Source organism: Coenobita brevimanus, chromosome 49 (genome assembly GCF_032717465.1).
Source record: "Coenobita brevimanus isolate Jiangsu-jjx chromosome 49, ASM3271746v2, whole genome shotgun sequence".
NCBI classification, from domain to species: Eukaryota; Metazoa; Arthropoda; class Malacostraca; order Decapoda; family Coenobitidae; genus Coenobita; species Coenobita brevimanus.
Genome location: NC_137002.1, coordinates 2,001,993 through 2,028,418, shown reverse-complemented (window position 1 = coordinate 2,028,418; position 26,426 = coordinate 2,001,993). Strand labels below are relative to the sequence as shown.

General features: G+C 42.5%; 1 pseudogene; it reads left to right on the top strand.

Annotated features, from left to right (window-relative positions):
- The first annotated feature begins 2,948 nt into the window (after positions 1-2,948).
- LOC145399450 (uncharacterized) lies at positions 2,949-10,741 on the top strand (annotated as a pseudogene).
- Positions 10,742-26,426: the final 15,685 nt, after the last annotated feature.

Here is a 26,426-nt window from a genome sequence, read left to right as displayed (position 1 = left end):
GCCATCATCACTGGTGTTACCACCAACAGCTTCTTGTTGCTGTTCCCCACCATATGCAGGCCTCTCCACCCCTACCGTCATGTCCTGAAGCACAGCCATCTCTGGAGCGTCATCCGTCACAGCGTTGCTGAACCGTTGAAACATTACCTGCTGATAGGTGACTTTGGTGTTTGCTATTACTTCATGGTCAAGGAGCTGTAGAAGGGAGGTGGTGTTGGGTGGCAAAAACAGCACCTTGACTCGAGGGTGGTGAGAGGTAAGGTGCTGCGGGTGGCATGGAGCATTATCCATCAACAGGAGCACCTTGAAGGGGATGCCCTCCCTCCAATAATGCTCTTTAGCTTCCTACACAAGTATATCAAACCACTTAATGACAAGGGAGGTTGTAGCCCAAGCTCTATCTTGTTGCTGCCAATACGCCCCTGAGTGGCTCATGTCCCGTTGGGTCCTGAAGGCTTGCGGTTTCCTGGCTTTGTGGATGGCATAGGGCCTTATTTTAAAGGTCCCCGTAGCATTTGTATGTAAAACGACTATGTACCGTGGCTGGTCAGGCTTACATCTCATAGCCTGCCTCTGCTGACGGGAGATGTACAGTAAAACCTCGATTTAACGTCACTCATTCTAATGGCAACCCCAAACTAACAGCACATATCTCCTGAGGAATATTTATGCAAAACAATTTTAAAAACCCCCAAAATGGGTACGAATTAGAAAGAAATTCAAATGTGACCGGCGCCACGTGCATCTCGATCGTCTGTTTGCAGTTTCCCGTCAACTGGGTATGTTTATGCTCACCCAGTCTTCCTCCTGCCTAGCCTGACCCCAAAGTGAAAAAAATTAGCATGTAAAGGGGGTATCACACGGTACCTTGTATCAGGAACGGCCGAGGAAGGTTTAAGTGGAACAAAACTTGGACGCTATCACACAAGTTCCTCGTATCCTCGGTAAAGGACATGCTTCTCACACTGTTGCCAGAGCCCTGTCTCACGACTGTGGAAAGTGATCGATGTCTATAAGGGCAAATTCAGCTGCCCTTGTCCAGGAAATTTGTGATGAAGCCATTGAAGTCTACTGATTAAGCAGTATGTCGTTGTTGTGATGTTTTCAGGTGGCGACTGGTAGCAGTACATCTAGCTGCAGTGGAGTCCTCAGTTGTAAACACGTGATTATTTTATCGACATAACAGTTTCCTCGGTATAGGAAATATTAACTCTTTATAAGGGTTTCAAAACGATTGATATTTATTCTAAATTATTAATAAATAATCAGTGTTAGGCTAAATGTTCAGTGCTGTAGTACGATATATTCTCTGTTGAGTCGCCTGGGTTTTGGTCACATTGTTCTGCCTGTCATATCCTCGGCAGGAATCCATCCAGATGAATTCCAAATGCCCGTGGTATTGTTGGCAATTTTACCATCATATCCTTGGCAAACCTCGTATGAAGTGCTGTGTGATAGCTCCTTTACTGTAGGTTAGATTTAAGAACTACCATAGTGTTATAGACTTCTTAACTTAGTGAACTTATTTACTTAGTGCCATCTATTCTACTCCAACCTGCCAGCTAACTTACCTGGATTACTGTACAGTACTTTACTACAGTACAACACCACACCTACCTGCTTTCTTTTGTTCTGAATATAAATTTTTTTATTGATTTTGTATGTCTGCACATGTTTATATGCTTAAAAATGTGTTAGCGTGAGTTCCGGGGGTATCGATAAGTTTAAGCCCCAATCTAACGAAATTTCGTTTTTTTTCGGCATGCTCAGGGCCCCCTACGGTGCCGTTAATTCGAGTGCGTCGACTTGGGGAGCATTTTCCTTTGCAGGGCTGTGTTGTCCATGTTGAATATCTTCCAGCTGGTGTAACCACCGTCATCCACAACAGCCTGCAGAGACTTAGGGTAATCCAAGGCTGCTTCTGTGTCAGCCAATGCCCTCTTGCCAGTCAGGTGCACATTTCAGATCCCCTTCTTTAGGAGAAAACCTGCAAACCACCCATAAGTGGTGGAGAAGGTCTTCTCAGATGTGGTACCAAGGCTCCTACAGGTGACACTGTGGAGCAGCCTGGCTATTGCACGCAGTGATGGTTCATCAACTGCGATGTATCTTGCCTGCTGTTTTATGAACATCTCCAAACTCCTTTCTGTCCAGATGAGAGCCTAGTTTCAGCATCTTACACGGCTATCAATAGGTCCCGATCCATGGGCATGAACACACTTCAAAACTTTTTTCTTGTTGCCATAGATGGTGCATATTGTCAGTTTGTTGAGTCCATAATGGTGGGCAACTTTGGCTTTCTTCTTACTGCCATCAATCTTTTGGGTGTAAGTTAACGTTGGCTTCATCTTCTTCGCCTTCCGCGAAGAAGTTGCAGGCTTAAGAGGGCACGATTGGCTATGGCAACACTCGTCCAGCAGAGGAAGCACATGGGGGAAAAAGAAAAATCCACTCATAAACCGTGCCAGAATCACACGCTAACAACAGAAAGGAGACAATATACTGAGCCGGGCACCGGGGCATCAACAGCACACGTCCTTTATGCTTGGCCTGGGAGGGAAGCGCTGTGTTTGGCTTGTAGTAAATGCTGTGCTTGAATATGATTGGTTTAGTGATTCCCATGCTTGAATGTGATTGGTTACTGCCCTACTAGATGCTCAGACTTGAGGTAATGGTGGTACATATTACACAAGACATTGGAAAAGCTTCACTTCTGAGGCTTCATTGCAAATTTTGTGTAATTTCTGGGAGTTACTGATATTGCAAACTGTTGCATGTGAATCTGCTGTTTAAGATCGTTCAATGTAGGAGATTCCACGGTATTACTGAGCTGCTTGTAATGAAATCATGGCTTTAAATTTTGGAGTTTGAAGGAGAGATCAGTTTTCTCTGCATTATTAATCAGTGTTTGTCTACAAACTGACTAACAGAACTAAATTAAAATCACCATGGCAGTTGCCAGCACACAGTATTGTATGGAATTCTCCAGTGTCAAAAATTTTGGTGGCAAGCAATACCCAAGAGATGGCTTGCGTGTGCAAGGTGATGCACAGTAACTTAGTCTGTTGGCACAAAGTGAAAATACAGGCCATCAAAGTTTGTTAAAAGTGGTGTCACAACACCAGAGCCTGGCTTCTTTGTTGAGAAATGGAAGTACCGTAGCCTCACTGTGATCCCCCCGCCCCCCCTTTTTTTTTTCCCCAAGTTATTTCATTATTCATGCTGGAAAAGTTGTAGCATTTATTAACCCATCAGTATGAAAACTAGAATTAAAGTGTCATTATACTGAAGGCTCCAGCACATTTAATCCATCCATTACTACAGCATATCTAATTTTCCAGTGCTAATGAGGGCTGCATGGGTAACGGTAGACTAGTGAGCTATAGGTACATAGAGAGACATAGATATTTGAAAAATGCCACTGATTATGCCTCATCATAACATACTTGATGGTTATTCACTCGTCAGATTTGTACCTTATTGTTGAATAAGAAAATGTCAGGTTGATGTTATTGGTTCACAATTACATGTTGATGAGATGGATGAGTGGAAAATAGCAGGAGAGCTCTGTGTTCTTCTTTCTCAGCCTGCACAGAACCCATGCTCAGAGATTTACTCTTTGTAGGTTGAAACATTGGAGAAAAAAAAGAACTTACTCTTTCTAGTGTTTTTCCTCCCAATAACCTTATCTACATCAGGTACACCATTGTTCAGTAAAATTACCAAGACATTCATCCTACATCAGATACACCATTACCTTCATAAATTTACCAAAACATTCACCCTTCATCAGGTACACCATTTCTTCCATAAATTTACCAAAACATTCACCCTACATCAAATGCCTTTACGTCCATTGAATTGCCAAGGCATTCACAAACATTTTTTTTTTTTTTTCCCTGGGCTTGTGAGTTTGTGAAATGTGTTGCATGGAAGGGCCATATTATAGGCGATGTAGGAGGTTTTGTAGTACCTCATTTTCAGTGGTTTGTTTAGCATATTACATCTTAACATTGATCATTGGGATTTACATAATATTAATTTCAGTATAACTTGCATCATCAGTATACAGGATGATGTGGAGTTGGAATGTGCAGAATAATTTAGCAAGAGATGCTACAGAGTCTCCAAAGCTGCTTAGAATATGACCCCAGGAGTCACAGTTCATTGATTTAGAGATGGTGAGAGTCAAAGCATGAGTGGCATCTTTCATGTGGATGGGACTGTAGAGGTGGACAGACCTAGGAAAGATGCCTATTGCTGTTATATGCTTCAGGCTGTTTAGTGACTTTTTTATTTTTAACCTCCACCTGACACAGTCAGAGGATGGTATTGTTTTCACTGGTGCTTGTCTCGAGTTGGGTGACAGGGCAGGCGTGGAGATTTCATATCTTGGCCATAACTCTGTGTTCACCATAGTGTCATGAAATTGCACGTAGTTATGTGTCTTATTGTGAAATGGTGCCTTTCGATAGGTAGAATACTGTGCTTTATGTAGTTTTTATTTTTTTATTTTTTTTTAAAATAATGAAAATTAAAAAAAAAAACTCAGATTTCAGTGTGGCCTAGGTAATATTCATGGCGTTCTCCTTACGTCCACCTTTAAAAGAAAAGAAAAGATTTGGGGGGGGGTGAGAGCTGTTATGCGATTGGTTAGGTGTGAAGGGAGGTGGGGGATATGTGCTTGCTTAGAATGGAGGGTTACAGCAACGTTGCATTGTCTTTGTTTTTTTCCTGTAATTTCTCATGTAATAATATCTCAATATTGTTTGTAATGTGCCTAGCAATTTTGTTCACTTTCAGAAGACGTCATCTCTGTGAAAGCATTTATCATCATCATCATCATCATCATCTAATCCTGCGTTGCCCCATGATGAGCGTAGGAGCCCGGGGCTAGGGAAGTTGGTCCTGACATTTAAGATGAGAGTGACCAGCCTCACACATCCCTAAGTAGCATTACATGAGCAATCAATCCCAGCTACCCCTTGGATATAAACCTGCACAAGCTCAATCCGGTTGGAGCGCCTTAATTACCCGCTAAACCATCAGGCGCCAGAATTTGGTTGTATTGTTACCACCCAGCAAAGTAAATGGTTTCTTGGTGTACAGGAAACCATTTGGCTTTTCACTCAGTGTAGAGTCACCCATAGACAGAAGGATGGGGAAAGAATGAAGGAAAGAACGACAGAAGAGGAAGGCAAGAAAGAAGGAAGGAAGAGAGGAAAGGGCAGGCACCTGAGAGCAGCACTACATTGAGTGAGTGGATAAGCATTGATAGAGATTTTTTCTAAGTCATTCAGTCAGTGGGTTCTTTCATAGCAAATTAAAATCATTGACATTAATCACAGTAGAATGAGCAAGGGGGAAAAAAAAAAAAATGTACTGAAGGGTTCAAGTACCATACTGTATTAACCCCTAACAGGCGGGCGATGTTATGTAACGTCCGTGTGTGAGGAGGCGGGCGACGTTACGTAATTTCCAGCCATTTTCGGTCCTAACTTATTGGTGAAATTGGGTGATAAGGCATCTTTGTCACCTACTGTCCTGCCCTTTTGCTCTCCCAGGCCTTAAAACAAGTAAAATAGAATATACATATAAAAGTTGTAGTGTTATAATTGTTCAAGTAAAGTAGTATATACGTACGTAAGTCTTATTGTCATAAGTGTTCAAGTAAAATAGAAAACACATACATAAGATTTTGAAGACAATGAATAGTGTAAAGAATGCATAAATGATAAATATGGTGTTCATTGGTGAAGAAAAAGCAAATGAGTGAATAGTTTGCTAGCCTCACCCCAGGCACGCCTGGTGATAAGCTGCCTGCCTGTCCTCCTCCCTCACTCCTCCCCTCCTCTTCCCACAGCCAGCAGAGACGTATTACCGCGCATATAACACCTCTTGCTTTCGTTCTTTATTCATTTTTCATCGATCTATGCATGTTTAGGCTTATTCCTTGATACTTTATTTTTCCGAAAATATGCCGCCCCACACGGTCGTATAATTGGTAGGTTGCCCGCCCATAAGGGATTAATGAAAAGCCGTAAATTAAACTGGGTGCTGAACAGTATACATACTGTGCTTATATACAGGCAGTGGTATAAAAGGGGAGTTAATGAAAAGCATGAGACTAAAGCATTCATAAATAAGACGGCACTTTAACTAGTAATATTCATTCTGTGACCTGTTTACAAGGCAGTATGTAAAAGGCATGCTGATAGTGGTTATTGTCTTCTTGTCTTACAGGTGCTCTGCTCCTACTAATGGTGGTGATGGTGGCAGTGAGAAGGTTGGCCTAAACTTCAGCACCAACTCGTATTACATTGCACCATCAGAAACTTTATACTTTGTACATTTTAGCTTGACTTAAAAATGTTGTCTCTCCATCTTAAATACTTAGTTGTTACAAGTGAGGTACACTAAAATATGGTGTTAGTGATTAGAAAGTCTCTTGGAAAGAATGTGGACTGTAATACTGTGTTGTCTTATTAAGCCATTAAGTTACGGCAGTTAGACTGCAAAAGGATGAAGATTTCTGCCATGTCAAGGTAGACAAACTATTATCACCTGTTGGCTCACGAATCCACTCCTGTGACAAGTTCTTCATCACATGATGATCGCCTATAGGAGCTTGCCACTTCAGGATTTCTGTATATTTTATTTGATTGTAGAGGATCTGTTACATTTTCTGTATCTTCTCTAATTCACAGCACCAAGCTTGGGAAACACCTGTTCACTGGTATTTAGTGAATCTACTGCTGTGTTTGCCTTCATCATGCGATCCAGACAGAACCTAAATATGGGCCTCAGGGAGAGACCATACACAAGGTTATCAGGGAAATGCAAATCATTGAACATTGCTGCAAGCTCGAGTAATACAGGCAAAGAAAAGGCCAAGGATAGAATAATTATAAATGCAACTTCAGGTAAAAGAAAAGTCACAGAAGCAGTTGACATTACATATACACAGAGTAAAAAGAGTCCTCAGAAGGAAGTTAAGAAGATTTCATCTATAAAACAGGAAAAAGAAACACCAGTGAAAGAGATGAACCAGATAGACTCTGAGGGGAGTAAAGCCTCAACCTCAGCTAAGCAGCTTGATGTATCTGACAAAGAAAACGCTCAGGAAGCTAAGTCAGAACAGTGCAGTAGGGCCAGTGGCAAAAGTAAGCCCCCCAAGATAGAGGAAGAGGTGGAGAATACTGGTGATGAACCTGAAAGTGAGATGAGTCTAGTAAACAAAGCTGTGAGTAAAGAAATGAGTAAAGAAAAGATCAGTAAAGACACAGGTGAAGAGCATGTCATTGTTCTTAAATGTGATAAGGATGAGTCTTCTGAGTATCTACCAAACAAGAAGCGGTTCAAGTGTGGCATATGTGGAAAGTTGTCCTCATTCAAGGCTGATTTGCTAAAGCATGTGCGTATCCACACTGGTGTTAGGCCTTATAAGTGCGAGGTCTGTAATGCTGCTTTTGTTCAGGTCACAGCACTGCGTCGTCATGAAAAGATTCACACTGGTGAGAAGCCGTTCCGTTGTGATCTCTGTGCCAAAAGTTTTGCACTGAAGGATCGGCTTTGTTTGCACATGCGAAGACTGCACATAGGAGAAAAGCCACGAGAGAAGCCACACAAATGTGATCAGTGCGATATGACATTTGCTCACCGGAGCCAGGTGACACGGCATGCACGCGTACATACGAAGGGCAAGGTGCACAAGTGCACTGAGTGTGGTGCACAGTTTGGTTCATACCTTGAACTCAAAGACCACCTTTTGGAACATTGTGATTTGAAAGACTTCCAGTGTGGTGCCTGCGACAAGAAGTTCAGTCACATTGAGGGAATGTACAAACATATCCGCACAGTTCATCTTCGCTCCCGCCCCTTTACATGCAGCTTGTGTGGCAAGGCATTGAAGGGCAATTTGTTGCAGCACATGCGCCTGCATCTGGGTATGCGGCCCTTTGAATGTTCCACGTGTGGGGCCACTTTTACCCAGAATTGCCAGTTGACAGTTCATATGAGGATTCACACTGGAGAGCGACCCTATAAGTGTCAGATGTGCAGTGCTGCCTTTGCCCACTCATCAGCACTTAAGATTCACATGCGATCACACACAGGAGAGAAACCATTCCAGTGTTTACTTTGCTCTACTCCCTTCTCACAACTGCCACACTTGAAGAAGCACATGAAGTGTGTACATAATGCAGCCAAGCCATACCTCTGTACACTCTGCAGAGAGTACTTTCAGACACAAAATGAGCTGAAGAGTCATGAGCGTGACATACATGGCCTTGACAAGATGGCAAAACAGGAGGTTGTAGATATCATGGAGGAATCTATAGACAGTCTCTGACCTAACAAATTTTTGCAAATACAAACTATTCCAAAAGTACAAAAACTTAGCTGATTAACCAGTGTAAGTCACATATACTAATTAAGTTGGCAAACAACCAGTAGTGTCTGCATACTCACGAGCACATAGGTGTCTCCACAGTCTCACATATGGAAGCAATAAAACTTTGTAGGACCAACACCAAGTGATTTTATCCTTATTATTACTGGCCTTCATGGATGAATAATGGTCCATATCCAGCATGCTCCCGATCGTTTCTCAAACTTCTGTGTATGTACATTCAGTATACTGTATGTACTGCGCTGACTTAACTTCATACCTCTGAATAAGTAATTGATTGTATGAATTTGTGTAGTGAACTAATGGTTATGTAAATATTTAATTCCAAGAATAACATTTTGGATGAAGTTTTCATCTCCATGTAAATTGTTTTGAAATGTCTCTACAAAAATACTTGCACAGTTTCAAGACAGCATTTTGTGTCTATACAATTTAATAGTGTACAGTCATGACCCGGTATATGATCGTCTGGTATGTGGTTGATCGCTATAACAGTCAGTGAAAACTTACACCCAGTTTCTGGTTAATGATCATGAAAATCGCTTATACGGTCAATCCTCGTCTAACATGGTTTTTGCTAACATGAAAATGGTCTAACATGGTACAGTTTTCCGGAAGCACTATTGCTTCTAACATGGCCGTTGATGAAGCTAACACTGTTATTTGAACCGGGCGGGCGGTGATGAGATGAATCTTAGGAGCATTACCTTGTCAATGGGTGTCATCTACCTCCCAGCCAGTCACACTTCAGCATTCTAGCTTTTGAATTACCAACCCAATTAGGACACTCCCTGCTCCCGCCTACCTCACCCACTTTGCCTGCTCTCTCCTGCACCATCCTTCAGCTTGCCTCGTGTGTTCTCCCCTTCACCTCCTCTCCGGCATAGTGTCTCCTCTTATCCTCCCATAAGGTAAATAAAATATGACTTTTACCTGTAATAATACTTGTATAGTTTTTTGAACTATGGTAATGCTTTCTAGGAGTTTAAAATTGGGGGGTATAAAAAAAATTTGCACCACAAGGGGGGGGGAAAGTGACCTTTGGGCAGGGGTGTGGAAGGAAATAGGGGGTTTCAAGAGTCCCTGTAACACAAAATTTCTCAACACGGTAAGGGAGCGGAAACAATTTACAGTGTTAGACGAGGATAGGTTGTATGATTTTTGTTGCGCAGTGGCACAAGTAGAATGAAATTTCTGTGTAAATAAGGCCTGTTGGGTTTTTTTTTTTTTTTTTTTTTTTTTTTTTTTTTTTTGACGTTATGGGAATCCTTGTATGCTGATCCTGTTATAAATTCAGTTTTTCAGTTGCAGTGTTGAAAAATACATGAACTGAACTCAGTCAGATACGTTCATTTGTTTTGTAAAATAATATCCAGTAGCCTCTCCCTACGTGTCAACAAGTGGGTTGGTGGAGGGTTAGTGCCCCTCCATGTAAAACAAAGAACTCAAAGTCAAATGGCCACCCCTTGTGGGATTATGGCATCTGGCAATAAATAGATAGATAGATAGATAAGTAGAAATAAATTTGATCCTCAAAGCACATGCTTGGATACACAAAATAAGCACTGATAACACATGGGGTGGAGGAAATAGATTTTAGATTTCATAAATTTGGTCCTTAGTGTATTTATTAGTTTTTGGAACACAGATAACTTCTTTACAGCATCAAAAAAGACCCAGGTGAAGCATAAGTTCCCACCTTGAAATCCAATGTTGGTGGGAATTGGCAGCATTAGGTGAGTTAATTGTGTTTCCAAAATCTCAGATATTCTAGCCAACTTTTCACTGAGTGTGCACTAAGTTTGTGTTGCCAGCAATGTACCGCTTAGGTGAACACTTGGGGGAAGGGGCTCATGAGCGATGTTCAGTGTCTGCAAGAGTAAAATTGGACTAGGGAACAGATGCACATTATATACAAGCTTCAGCAGCCAAAAATATCTGTAAGATGGGAACTGCTTGTACTGTTGTCCCTCTCTGGAACTACTTCGTTGTTCCCTTTGATTAAATATCCTCCGAGAAGTGCCGATGTAAGGCTGGCTTTGGCACACAAATTGTGGATGATGTTCTAGACTTATCTCAGGAATTATTTGGTCACACACCTGTCAAAAACAAGGACTGTCACATCTGGATGAGCTTAGAAATAATGTTTTGCTGCTTCTAAAATGAATGATACCCAGGGAATACATAGAAGTATAGCACAATAACATCATGACTGTAGATGAAGAACTGGACATGCTTTCCTCTGAGTGTTACCTCCATCCAGCTCACCTCTGCACTGTCACAGTTCCGTTTTATCTTTCCTGGCTCTCCAGCCAGGGACTGCTTCATTAAAACTGAGAGCATTCTGGGATGGACAAGCCCTTAGGTTTTTACAGTAATTTCTAAAGCATTTTATATGATGATTGATCATTTTTAACCTTTCTGTATCATTGCTAAGTACACAGTAATGTGGGATGCAGGTTTATCACTAACAGTTACAAGTGTTCCATCAATGACTGTCAGAAAGTAGGGATTTGCTTACATCTTTGTTATCATAATACCTGTACTGTAGTAATACAGTGTTCTGAAGATGCAAACTTATTTGTGTTTCAGCCCCATCACTTCCACAGCCTTCCCCACCTTCCAGTCAAGCTCACTCCTGTCCTAATCCCATGTCCCAAAGGCATCCCAGCCTTCTAGTCAGATCTAAGTTTACTCCTGTTCCAATCCCATTTCATCTTTCTAACCAGTATCCAAGTTTATTCATGCCCGAATCCCATATCCGAGCCATCTTATCAATATGCTTGTTCACTTGTGTTCCAAACCCAGTTTCTCCACGGTCTTCCCAGCTTGAACCACCAGAATCCCATGTCCATATCTCTCCCAAGCTCAGCACAGCCATCTCATCCTTCCAACCAAAGTACAATCACAATTCCTCCACCACCGTTCCATCCATCTATCCATCATCCAATCCTATGTTGCCCCATGAGCAGTGTTGGAGCCTGGGGCTAGGCAAGCTGGTCCTGACATTTAAGATGATAGTGACAAGCCTCACTCATCCTTTAGTGGGATTATGTGAGCTGTTTAATAAACCCCAACCATCCCTTTGATATAAACCTGCAACAGCTCAGTCTGATTGGAGCACCTTAATTACTCAGTAAACCACCAAGCACCATAATTTGGTTATATGGTTACCACCCAGCATAGTAAATGGTTCTCTGGTGTACAGGAAACCATTTGGCTTGTCGCTAAGTGGAGAGTCACCCATAAGCAGAAGGATGAGGTATGAATGAAGGAAAGAAAAACAGAAGAGGGAGTGTAAAGTCACCCGTATGCAAAAGGAAGAGGAAAGAATGAAGGAAAGAAAGACAGAAGGGGAAGGAAGGAAGAGAGGATAGGGCAGACACCCAAGGCAGCACTGCATCGAGTGAGTGGATGATGAGCGCCCCCATCTACTTCCAACCTTCCAAAATTCAATCCCAGTCTTCTTCAAAACCATCCCAACTTTCCTACCGTGATCCAGTTCTAGTCCTTTTATCACAGTCATCCTATCCTTCCAAACATGATCCAGGATCACTTTTGTTCTTATTGGATTTCACCTTGGCCATCCCAGCCTTTTGACTGAGATTCCAAGCGTGGTATGTGACAGTTGTAGAAACATCAGTGCTATTTGTGTGGGTTAATTTATTTAAAATTGTAGTGATGCAATAGTATTTTGACAAACTGTGCAATGTCAGTTAATAATTACATGATGTGATATATTCTACTATAATTATGTGCAAAGGCCAGTTCACTTCTGTGGTTGCCAGTATTGTAAAGTGCAGTGAATTATTTTGTATATACTGTAACTCATTTGAATACTCTTAAACACTGAGCTTTTGAAATTGAGCCACATGTACACTAATAAGTTTCCGTTCCATTATCCATGTACATGCGTCATTTATAGTGTGCTCTGTTCACTTTCACTTTGTGTAAAGATATCTATTGCCACCACACATTGGCAGTTACAGTGCTAGAGGGTTTAAGGTAATGTAAGTAGGTATAAGCAAAGGTTCATAGGAATATAAGGGTACCTTGTAAGTAGGTTAACATGAGTATATAAGATGATATGTTGTGGATGGAAAAGGTAGAGGTGGGCGTCGAGCCTAAGTGTAATGTTAGACCGTAATTAATTGGTGACAGGCAAACAAGGGCTGCCCTGTATAGGACAGATGGTATGGGGCCCTTACAACCAACACTGGGCAAACACAGTTGAGACCTGGAACCAACACCATCTCACTGCCCTCGTCAGGGCGTACGGACTAACTTAGACATAAGTTAGGTTGAAGTTAAGAGTGATAATGACAACCCATAGCGTTAAGGTGACTCAAGATGATTTATTGTACAATCCCCATACGAGAGAAGGTAACGTTTAGCTGCCTCAGTATAATGAGTAACCTAGTGGATTGGCTACTAGAGATGAGCAAACTCAGTGAAATAAATGTGAATTAAAATTTATTATTTGAAGTTAATCGTACTGCACTAATTTAATGTAATTTCATTTTGACAGGTTTTAACCAAATAATCTGTGTTCACATCCAAGTGCTAGACCTGAGTCACCTAGTCCTCTAGTGATCACCTCACCATTGATTACATCATTGTATCATTTCCATCTTCATTGGTGAGCTGTGATGAGATTGGCATTAGAATATGGTTCAAGTCATGAAAAAGAGTTCTAGAAAGGATGTAGGGCTATTAGTATTTTATAATTCTACTTTTGAGCCATGGGATGAAAATCTTCATCATGGTAACATGGATGAACTACACACACTGATGATACACTACTGTGTAGTGTATCATCAGTGTGTGTAGGCAAGATTAAGTTGTAGTGCCTTCATTGCCATGACCTGTTTTATTGATTTATTGTTACTACTTCCAGATGTTTTTACTAGCTGTTGGGAGGTCTTGTTTTGAAGGAGGTATAATGACAGCTATAATTATAACCCCTCTATTTTGAAACGTATCTCCTAAGTGTAGTAAAATAATCTGGAGACAGCAAGAATAATATAAAAAACATATATTTGAACCGTTGGATTTAAAAAGAAATAAGCTGCCAAAGGATGCCCACCCCAAATTCAGGTGGATGGAGTCTAGCCTGTCATCGTTAGGCAAGAATAAGTTTTAACTTTAAGGTTATTTATTTCAAAAGACCAAGAATTCAATGTTGCCATACGTGGAACCTGAAAGCCCCAGATACCCAATCTCTAGTCACAGTCGTTATCTCTGGATTGGCTCAGGTCCACACCTGCTGAGTTGGATGTGTGCTTGACCTCCCTCCCTTTTCTTTTTTCTGAGACTCTCTAACACTTTTTCATAAGTGAAATATTTTTCTGTTCCTACTTCCAGCTACCGATACTTATTACTATTGTGTACTGTTAAAATCATTCTCATATTATCATATTCCACATAAATAACATGCAAAAAATTAATAACTAGTTGTATCCCCGTGGTTTAGTGGGTAATCAAGGCTCCAGTCAGATTAAGCCTGTGCAGGTTTATATCCAGGGGGTGGTTGAGGTTTATTGCTCATGTAATGCACTGTGTGATGAGTGAGGCTGGTCACTCATCTTAAATGTCAGGACCAACTTTCCTATCCTTGGGTTTCTACACTCCTCATGGGGCAACACAGGATTAGATGATGATGATGATCCAAAAATAAATGAGTTAAGTTGGCTTCCTACCATGTCGTCATTGTCAGTATATTTCCGTTTGTCATAAAATAATATTGTATGCCGGATATGTAATATGTACTGTAAATAACGTCCAAGATGAATAATAAGGTGTAATATGCCAAAGAAATGTTAGAAAACCTACTAAGCTTAAGAGTATACCACCCCATATGTTCTCATAGTTTGGGTTCCACTGCATATTCTCACAGGAAGGAGGATAGTGTACACTCATCCATTATTTAGGAAAAAAAATTTCATACACTATGCTGTAGACTGGGGAAAACAGGGAGCTTTATACTGTAGTAGCTAATGGAACTTTAATACATGATTTTTGCTGCATTTTACTTTGGGCAAACTGTAGTAGTAAATGAAGTTAAAATAGGTAATACAGTAGCATCATATGAAGAGTACTTGCTGTACTGCACTTTAAGCTTTTGCTATATGTAGCCCCTTTTTGTTCTTTACTGCTGTCAGGTTCACACTAAATCACAGAAAAACCTCTACTACATGTAAAGCTGATCACACAATCACAGCAAACCTCTGCTTCATGTAAAGCTGATCACACTAAATCACAGAAAAACCACTACTACATTTAAAGCTGGTAATAAGGGTAGACTGCATATTTTTCAAAAGAATGAAGACACGATAGACCCTCAGTTTACCTATGTCCGATTAGTATAAGACATGTTTTGCGTGGAGTGATATACCCTGACCTGGTCCAGTAGATGCGGGAGAAAATCAGTTTGCGCAGGAAAATCCCAGAAGTTAGACCTAGTCTGCGGCCATTCTCCCCTGAGTTCCAGTGTCTGGTCACGTTGATGGGTACTCATCCCACACAGAATAAACAAAGCATTGTCTTTTTATACGATTGTGCAAAAACAAATGGTCACAGCTGAAACTATTAGATATGGAATGGTTTGTATAAATGCGATCTGCTGGCCATGCATCCAGACACCTTCATTCACCGCCTGTCTTTTCATCTTTCACCACATCGCCACCGCACACTTGTACATTTTCATCATTCAACAAAGTTCTTCGTTCAACCCAGTGGTCATAAATCAACATGGCAAGAATTATGGAACGTGAAATAGTCTGTTTACACACACACACACACACACACACACACACACACACACACACACACTTCCCAAATAAAATGGTCGGTAAAGAAAAGCGAATTGTTTTTTTAGAGAAACCATATAAGGCCTTTGTGGGAAGTTAGAGAGAGAGAGAGAGAATGAAAGGAAGAGGGAGATGAAAGAGAAGTGGGAGGAGGGATAGATAGATATTTGAGAGAGAGAGGGGGGGAGAAGAAAGAAATGGAAGGAGGGATAGATATTAGAGAGAGAGAGAGAGAGTACCTACCTACCATATACCTCCGCGACATACCTACACCATACCTACCTACCTACCTACCCATCTACCTACCTACCTGCACCATACCATACCTACTTACACATACAAACCTTCAGTACCTACCTACGCTATACCTACTTACAACCCTCCTGCCTATTATCCTCCTGTGGTTAGTAACGATAGGAGTCTGTCTATCTGTCCGTCTGTCTATCTGTATGTCTATTGCCAGACGCCGTAATCCCGTAAGGGGTGGCCACAAACAAATCGCCTCCATGTCACCCTGTCCCTCGCTATTTCACTCCCCTGCTCCCAGCTCACACCCCCCTCATATACCCTCATACCCCTCTCTCTCATATACCTCTCCACTCCATCCCATCCTTGGTCTCCCCCTCCACTTCACTCAAATACTCTCCTGGTTAGTCTCTCATACCTCCACTCCATCCCTCCATCTCATCCTTGGCCTCCCCCTCCACCTCACTCACTCCTCGTCAGTCTCGTATACCTCTCCACTCCATCCCTCCATCTCATCCTTGGCCTCCCCCTCCCTCTCCCCTCCTCCTCACTCCTCGTCAGTCTCTCATATACCTCTCCCCTCCATTCCTCCATCTTATCCTTGGCCTCCCCCTCCCTCTCCCCTCCTCCACCTCACTCACATATACTTCCTTTGTCAGTCTCTCATACCTTTCCATTCCATCTCATCCTCGGCCTTCCCATCCCTCCCCTCCACCTCACTTTCCTTGTTAGTCTCTCAAGACTCGTCTTGTAATCAACTGTCGATATTTAGAAGAGAGAGAGAGAGAGAGAGAGATTGACAAAGTGATAGTGAGAGAGAGAGAGAGAGTGAGAGAGAGACACAGACAGTGAGAGAGACACACACACAGACAGTGAGAGACACAGACAGAGAGAAAGAAAGTGACAGAGACAGACAGAGAATTCTAACTTAAATCCATAGAAAACAGTAGAACTCATTACCACAAAATCTCGCTTATTTTGACTAGTAACCAAGGAGTAGGAGGCATTACATCCATGTCTTAAGTATTCATTTCTTTACAAACACTACAGTATAAAATGAAGGAAATAAAGTAATACGTATTTAAGTATAAGTAATTTTAGGTTTTATTGAAGAAGGCAGTACAGAATTCCAGCATAAGCGTTTTTTTCCACTCCTCCTTCAACACTCCAGTCGCGTCACTCCATAGACTTTCACCGTAGATTTATAACCCTTAGATTATTCTCACCGCAGATTCTCGCCATAGATTCTCACCGCAGATTTTTCGTAGCGTCCCCATCTGCAAGCGAAGAGACGTTAATATTAAAGCACTGAGAAGTTCAGTAAGGGCTCCAGTAAAGCATTGTAAGGGTTCAGAGTTATTGAAGATACGTAAATATTCAGTAAAGTTACATTAAGGGGTGGCCACAAACAAATCGCCTCCATATCACCGTGTCCCTTGCCATTCCACTACCTTTCTCCCAGCACACACACCCCTCTCTCATGTACCTCTCCATCCCTGAAAATCATCCACTTACAATTGCCAGACTCCTTAATCCTGCAAGGGGTGGCCACAAACAAGTCTCCTCCATGTCATCCTGGCCAACGCCACTCCACTGCCCTTCCCCCAACTCAACCCCCCCCCTCTCCATTCCATCCTCTCATAAAATTAATCACCAAACATAGAAATAACGAAATTTGTCCAACATTCTTATCAGCAAATCGGTTGAGTACTGCTCCTAGGATCGTATTGCCTTTCTAGTTGCGACTTATTCTATGATCTGGCCTTTTTATTTTTTTATTTTATTTTTTTTGGCTATCGGCCATAACGTTGGCCATTAAGCCAGAAAGTCTTACTGGACATATACACATATACACACACATACTTATACAAATACATAATATCCAGGCAGTCCACAAAACAGTTGAAAAATTGCAGAATACAAAATCAGGAGCAGTAGGGCAGTAAGGCAGGGGTAGCAAAGTGACGGCCGAGACAACAGTAGAAGCACGAGAGTCTGAGTCGGAACCAGCGGCGAGATGAGACTGTACGACCCGAGGGTGTAAGAAAGGATACAACACTCCTCGGGGTCGGTAACAGTCTGGAGGGACCCCCGGCGCAGCTCGGTGAAGGAGAGCAACGCCTGCCGGTAGTCCCCCTTGGAAAACTCCCGCTTGCCAGACTCCACTGGTGCCGTGTCTTCATAGTGGAACAGCTGGTTCTCCAGAATCTCTAGGCCAAGTGGGGGGAGGGAGGCGAAGTCGCCCCAAAAGAGTTTCCTGGTCGAACTAGGAGACCTGGCACTCTTGGATCCCTGGTCCGTTGATGATGGAGAAGGCACAGCAGGAGTCACCACTTCAGCTACAGGGGCGTCAGAAGCAACCTCAGGTGGAGATGAGGGTTCAGCATCCCCAACCTCCATGGGAACCTCAGGTACAGGCTGAGAGGCAGACTGGCGGGAGACAGCACTCCCCAACAGCTGGATCCTTGTCGGGAGAGTGGAAGGCTGCAGCTGTAGCACCCTCGGGACCAAGGAGGTGGGGGTCGAAGGGGGCTGAGGGTGACGACGATGAGGGCGAGGACGAGGAGCCCCCCTCCCAGGCCTCCTCTGTGCCATGGGTGTGGAAGAAAAAGACTCTGGGATGGATATGGCAGGGAGCCCGTTGGCCCGGAAAATGACGGGCAGGCGCCGAGCAAAAACCGCCATATCTCCTCCGGAAAAGGCCTTGGCAACCTCCATACACATGGTTATCTTGGTGGAGGCAGGGAAGGAGACAGGAACATCCGATAGTGGCTGACGCTGGCGACGACAACGGGGGAGGGCATGGGGTGAGCCCCGCACTGCCTGGCCTGCAGGGCCGGTGACAGAGGCAGCTGCGGGGACCTTAGCATCCTCCCGTAAAACAAATTCCACCTCTTCGCCAGCAGCAACAGAGGGCAGATGGTGGGCAGGGTTGGGGGCCACGATGAAGGTGGAGGAACACATCCACCCCCGTATCCCGGCGAGTCACGAAGCCGTAGCCTCTCCGGACGTGGAACCACTTGACCTGCCCCACAACGATGGCTGCCATGGTCCACCCAGTCCAGGTGTGAGGAGAAGAAGCGAGGAGGTCGACGTCCGAGAGAAAAAAAAATCCGTCTTCCTAGGTCAGCTGCTCCATTGAAACTCCTCCGATTAAAAAAAAAAAAAAAAAAAAAGTCCATGATCTGGCCGCCTTCCCTCCCTCCTTATATACCCTCGTTCCGCCATACGGCCGGCCAATCGGGTGAAGCTCCGTAACACCCATCAATAGGAAAATAATTTAGTCTGCGGGTTCGATCTCGTGCCACATGTAGCAGTGAAGCAAGGAAGCGATTCTGCCTTCCAACCATTTCTGCTTACCAACCAGTTCTACCTACCAACCAGTTCTACTTACCATTTCTGCCTACCAACCATTTCTACCTACCAGCCAATTCTACTTACCAACCAGTTCTACCTACCAACCAGTTCTACCAATCAATCAGTTCTACTTACCAACCAGTTCTACCTACCAACCCATTGTACCAACCAATCAGTTCTACTTACCAACCATTTCTACCGACCAACCAGTTCTACCTACCAACTATTTCTACTTACCAGTTCTACCTACCAACCAATTTACCTACCAACAATATCGAATTTTACGTGACAACCATCAATAGGGAACTTAGTCTAGAGTCTGTGGGTTCTATTTTGCGTTTCATGAAGCATTGAAACAGGAACAGCTTCGTAGATTAAATTTCATAAAGCCATCAGTAATAATTCGTTTATTTTTTATTTGATAACATTTCCATTCATTCCCTTTTTCTGCCAATCTATCTATCTCAATCTATCTCACACACACACACACACACACACACACACACACACAGTTACAATACATAAAAGTAGCGGGAAATCTGAATTACCTATTTAAATCACGTTTGGCGGTTGGAAAATTCAAACGCAATAATATACTTAGCATATTTTCGTTATATTTATTTATTTATCAGTTTGGCAATCTTAAATAAATCGTTTATTATTTATTTGATTATTAAAAATCCTTGAAAAGTAGCTGAGAAAATAATTAGGTTCATTTAGTGGATTTGAATAGTTCGTTTGGCAGTTGGAAAGTTTGAAACGAGATGGTGTGCGTGTCTTCGTTATTATTTATCGAAGTGAAGTTTAGAATAAATGAAGTAGGAAAGGTGCTGGGAGGAATGAAAAAAGTGTTTAAATGTCGTTCGCTTAGAATGGATGTAAAGAGAAGGCTGTATGAGGGTGTTGTGGTACCGACTGCATTATATGGGTCTGAAACATGGAATATGGGTGTAGCAGAGAGGAAAAGTTTGAATGTAATGGAGATGAGATGTCTGAGGAGTATGTGTGGAGTGACGCGTATGGATCGGGTGCGAAATGATGAAGTGCGAAGGAGAACTGGAGTTGTTCGGGAGATGGCTGGTAGAGTTGAGCAGAGGGTGTTGGGATGGTTTGGGCATATGGAGAGAATGGATAATGAGCGATTGGTGAAAAAAAGATAACTAGATCTGATGTGAGAGGTGTAAGGCTGAAAGGAAGACCACGAATAGGATGGATGGACAGTGTGAAGAGAGCTGGATGCGAGAGGGATGTCTGTTGAGCAAGGAAGAGTGGCTGTGCGTGACAGAAATAAATGGAGAGAAATTGTGAATGAATTAGTGATGACGCAGCCCTGAGGGGATATTCTCCCGCATTTGGTCTGATCAGCTAGTCAGGTCAGGTGCGGGTAAGGGGATGGGTCTGTTATGATGTGGCAGGGGTAAACCAGTTCTGCTGTCGGGCCCTGCTGCGGATGTCACTGATTGCATTGCCCAGTTGACCCTTGTGCGGTGTGGTGCGGTGAGGATCTGTCCGTTCTCCCCTTTGGGGCTAAGATGCGAATGAATGTGTTTGAATGGATGAGTAAATGGAGAGTGAGTCGTCCTGTCTCGGCTACCTCCCTTTCCTTGGGGGAAGCAGCCTAGGTATATAGATAGATAGATAGATTCTTATTTATCTCTCACTGTGTCGTTGTTTAATAACTCCTTTATCTTCGTTATTATTGTTTATATCACACTATTGCGATGTTAAATCAGTTATATATTATTTATTTGATAACTAGAATCCACAATTAGTAACGGAATAAACGAATCGGATATTTAAAAGATATGAATTTTGCGTCTGGCAGTTGGTGGTGCCGGAAGGGGGGGGGGAGCGGCAGCCGGCACTGTCATTCCTTTGACTGCTATGGACGAGTGAAGAGGTTGAATTCTTGTCTGGTAAGAAAGCTCCCTAACACCTTTTATTTAGCGATTTATTTTGCCTTACACCTTATTTTCCACTTTTGTTATGTAAATCCTTCCAATATCGCCTAACACCCTTTACTAAGTGATTTATTGGATTTATTAAACTTTACTCTCCACTTGTTAATGTAAGCCGTTCCAATATGGCGTAACACCATTTCCTAAGGGATTTATTTTTCTTATTACCTCTTACTGTCCACTTAGGAGTTAAATAAATCCTCCCACTATCGCCACACTCTGCATAAATAACATACGAAAGGATATTAACCAGCCATATCCAAAAATTAATCGCTAAGCAACAGGTGTTAGGGAGCTTCCTTAATCGGCAAGAATGGAGGTAGTGGTTCTAGGGTAGACAGTTTGCTTTATTATTATTATTATTATTATTACGACTATTATTATTATTATTACTGCTGTTATTTAGTATTTAGTAGTAGTACCTCTGTTACGATTACTACTACTGTTATTATTATTATTACCTCTACTATTACTGCTACTACCACTGCTATTAGTACATCCATTATTATTATTATTATTATTATTATTATTATTATCACCTCTACTACAACTACTGTTTTTATAATCAATAATGTTAAAGTCAAACATTTTATTCCAGGCTAATATAAGACTGAGAAGAAGAGGGAAGAGAAAGAGGAAGGAAGGAAGAATGCTGTGATTGGTAACTATGCATTCACTTCATGGATAAGGATTTTTAAGCTTGTGTTTTGTATTGATGCAGCCTCTATTGATTTTTTTTTTTTTTTTTTTTTAAGTAACCATCCACTCTTTATAATTTTTTTTTAACCATCCACTCACTTCATGTATACTTTTAAGGTTGTTCGACATGGGTAAGTAATTTTGATTAGGCAGAATCCTTTGACTTTTAACCATCCACTCACTTGATGTCAGCTATTTAAGTTAGTTTTTAATTTGATGCCAGTTGAGCACTTGTTAATTATGACTTGTAACTCTCCACTCACTTGATATATCATTTTAAGCTAGTTCTTAATTTGATGCTAATTGATTATTTCTGACGTAACCATCCACTCACTTGATGTATCACTGAGTTTTGACTTTTTTCCAGGCAAGGAGGTAGAGGAGAAGGAAGAGGAAAATGGGGGAGGAGGAGGAAAAGAGAGCATTGGTTAGCTGTGACGTGTAACCATCCACTCTGTTGATGTAGCACGGGTTTGGTTTTTGTTCTAGGCTATTGGAAAAAATATGAATTGTTAAACATTGAAGTCTGACTAGTAACCATCCACTCATTTGATGTATCTCTTTTTAAGGTTGCATTTTAGATTGCAGAATTTGCTAATTGTTCATTTTGACAACCATCCACCCACTTGATGTATCACTGTTTAAAGTTACGTTTTAGATTGGGGAAGTTGTTGGTCGTTCATTTTTACTTGTAGCCATCCACTCACTTGACATGTAAAGCCTGTTCATTAAATACATCCTTGGATTAAATATTTGGTTGTTTGTTCTAAACTGATGCAAGTTACTTCGACGTAACCATCCACTCATGTAATGTAGCACTAAAGTTAGCTTGTTGTTTCAGATTGATGGAAGAAAGAGGAGGAGGAGGAAGAAGAGAGAGGAGAAGGAAGAAGAGGAGGAGGAGGAGGAGGAAAATACATCCAAAGAACCATCCCCACATCTGCTGGGTAAGTGTTCGTATAACCATCCACTCACTTGATGTAGGACTGAGTTTATGCTTGAAAAACTGCCATGCTATAGACTGGAGTGAATCTTAGCTGTGTAGATGTTAAGGACGTGTAACCATCCACTCATGTTGTGAAGTTGACTGTACACTGAAGGTTTTAAGCTTAATATAGGTATTGTTAGGCTGATTCTCTCTCTCTCTCTCTCTCTCTCTCTCAAATAAAAATATAATAGTTTTTAATTATTTACAGGAACGGCTGGCTAAACTTCCTCTCCCCCCTCCCCTTCCCTCCCTCCCTCACCATCCTCCCTTCATGAGATACGGAGGAGAGGGAGGGAGGCTGGCAGAGATCAAGCAGAGCGGAGTGTGTGACCTCAGGGATAAGACACTGAATAGAGAGGCTGCCAGAGATCGAGCAGCATGGATAAAGGACGCCAGAGATTGAGCAGCGTGGGGAGTGTGACCTCAGGGATAAGGCACTGAATAAGGAGGCTGCCAGAGATCGAGCAGGGTGGAGAGAGAGACATCAGGGATGAGGTACTGAATAAGGAGGCTGCCAGAGATCAAGCAGAGCGGAGAGAGACATCAGGGATATGGCACTGAATAAGGAGGCTGCCAGAGATCCAGCAGCATGGAGAGTGTGACCTCAGGGATAAGGCACTGAATAGGGAGGCTGCCAGAGATCGAGATGTGTGGAGAGCTTGTCATTACGACCTCAAGGATAAGGAAGGTGTGGAGGCCAAGGAAGAGATGAAGGTCCAGGAAGAGTTCAAGGCCGAGGAGTTCAAAGCCAAGGAAGAGTTCAAGGTGAAGGAGTTCAAGGCAGAGGAGGAGTTTAATCAAGGAGCTGAAGATCGAGGATGAGTTAAATCAAGGAGTTCAAGGTCAAGGAGGAGTTCAGTGAAGGAGTACAAGGCCAAGGAAGAGATGAAGGTTGAGGAAGAGTTCAATCAAGGAGCTGAAGATCGAGGAAGAGTTCAAGGCTGAGGAAGTGTCTCTCTCCACCACACCTCGCCCTCGACCGCACCACACCTCACCCTCGATCTCCATATCTCTCGCCCTCGACCACACCACACCTCGTCCTCGATCTCCATATCTCGTCCTCAACATCACTTGAGGACTTGTGGTGATTCTCCAAACCTTCGAGTCGTCCTCCAGCCTCGAGGGGGAGTGGTGGTAGCTACTTGAACTACTTGAGGTGAGTGGTAGATGTTTTACTACTACTACTACTGCTACTACTACTGCTACTACTACTACTACTGCTATTACTACTACTACTACTGCTATTACTACTACTACTACTGCTATTACTACTACTACTACTGCTATTACTACTACTACTACTGCTATTACTACTACTACTACTACTACTGCTACTACTACTACTACTACTGCTACTACTATGACCTACTACTACTACTACTACGACCTACTACTACTACTACGACCTACTACTACTGCCACGACCTAGCCTACTACTACTGCTACGACCTACTACTACTGCTACGACCTACTACTACTGCTACGACCTACTACTACTAGTACTACTACCTACTGCTACTACTACCTACTACTACTACTACTACTGCTACTACTACTACTACTACTACTACTACTACTACTGTTCCATACATTCACCACACAGTAAAATAGTCAAATTTTGGTATTGCTCCTTATTTTCTCCATCTTGTATGAATGTCTTGTAATTCCATCCGCTCTAATATGTACTTTCGGTGATGCTGTGTAGTCATAAATACCTTTGATGATTTTGAATACTTAAACTGTATCTCCCCTAAGTCTCTATATACTAGTGTAGGAAGCTCAAGGTTTTGCAGGCGTTCCTTGTATGACAAATTTATCCTGTTAACTGCGCATGGTGGTTTTTTGGAGGTGTTGGTGGTGCGCAGACATAGGGGTAAAAATGAAATTTGCCAAAGGGCAAATTTTGTCTTAGGAATTGAGAGAACACATGCCAGAGTATATAGTAACGAAATATGAGGATGTGAAGGAGTGTTGTGGTGTGGATGTGGAGTTACGTGGAGAGACAGACTGACAAATGAGGAAGTGAAGGAGCGTTGTGGTGTGGATGTGGATGTGATTGGAAGCGTTAGGAGAAACACACTGAGGTTGTTTGGCCATGTGGAGAGGATGGAGAGTGAGAGACTGACAGGGAGAGTGTATGTGAGTGAGGGGGAGAGGGAGGGGGAGGCCGAGGATGAGATGGAGGGGTGGAGTGGAGAGGTATATGAAACAGGGGTGTGTGAGTTGGGAGCAGGGCAGTGAAATGGCTGGGAACAGGGCGACGTGGAGGCGATTTGTTTGTGGCCACCCAGTTCGGGATTGAGGCGTCTGGCAATAGATAGATAGATAGATAGATATTACACACAACTGTCATGAAACTAATGGGGCTATAATTACTTGGGTCTTGTTGACTGCGTTTTTTTTTGCATATTGCTGTTACATTAGCCTGTCGCCAAATGTTCGGTATCTTATTACTGTTGAGTAAATTGTTTAATAATCTATCCAAGGGCACACTCAGCTCTCTGCTTAACCCTCTCAGGCACAGGTGGTTTGAGTCGTTAGATTGCTTAACAACCTGTAAAGCGCATCATGACACAAATCGGGTAAAAAAACATACCAAAATATGACACACATCGGCGGGAAACTTGTGTCCTCCTTTGTTTGACACGATGTGCATCATGGTGCGTTGTACAGCATGGTGTTTAATGATACGATTGGAGTCGGTGTATGAAAGGCTTAATTAATTCATTCAACAATCTTGGGTGTCTGTTGTCTGGTCCCTGTGATTTATCTGGTCTGCATATTCTCCAGTTTCCTCCTGATTACCTCCAGAGTGATTTTTATGTTCTCACGTGATTTGTGCCGCACCTTGCCTCCAAACTCTGGTATTGTCCCCTCAGGTTCAGTGGTGTAAACACTACCAAAATAGCCAAAACCTGAGCTTTCCTTATCTGAATTTGTTATATCCCCATCCTGTCCTGCTCTTTTCAGATCTGCTACTCCTGTTGTTACCTTAATTCGTTCTCTGACAAACCTCCAAAGATGTCTTGCTGTCTGTTTCTCACGCTTCCTCTCTTTGGCGCGTGTCCTTTTTCTTACCTGGTTTCTAAGTTTGGTATATTCCTTGTACTTTCCCGGCTCTCTGCTTTTGATAAACCTTTGCCATGCTCTGTGTTTTTTCTTAACCTTGAGATACGTTTCATCATCCAGTTTCTCCTTCTACTGTCCTTTCTTTCCTGTCCTTGCCATTCGTCTAGGCACATACGGTTCCTGTGCATCCTTCAGTAAATTCTCAGGTTTCTCCCATTGTGCTTCTATCTATCTATCTATTGCCAGACGTCTTAATCCCGTACGGGGTGGCCATAAACAATTCGCCTCCACATCACCCTGTCCCCCACCATTTCATTGCCCTGCTTCCACCTCACACCCCCCTCTCTCATATACCTCTCCACTCCATCCCTCCATCTCATCCTTGGCCTCCCCCTCCCTCTCTCCCCCCCCTTCCACCTCACTCACATACACTTTCCTCATCAGTCTCTCACCTTCCATCCTCTCCACATGGCCAAACCACCTCAGTGTGTTACTCCTAATGCTTCCTATCACATCCACATCCACACCACAATTCTTCGCTCCAATCCCTGTCAAATAAGGCCAGAATTTCCCCATAATTTCCTGTGTCGTAAAGATATCTCCTTCTGTTCTTTATTATTTTCTCTGCCTTGCAATGTAGGTTAAACATTAGCAAGCAGTGATCACTCTTACCCAGCGGAGTGACATGCTCAACATCAGAAACCACGTGCTGTTCACTAGTGGTTATCAAGTCTAGCATGTGCTGTACACACACCAAAAAAATTATTGTTACCTCTGGATGCGATGAACTCTGAAATGATTTGTAAAAGTGAAACTGTGTTCATTTGTAGTTCAGAACCCTTGGTCCTTATGTCATATTGTACCACACCACAAGGGTAACAAATATTTTT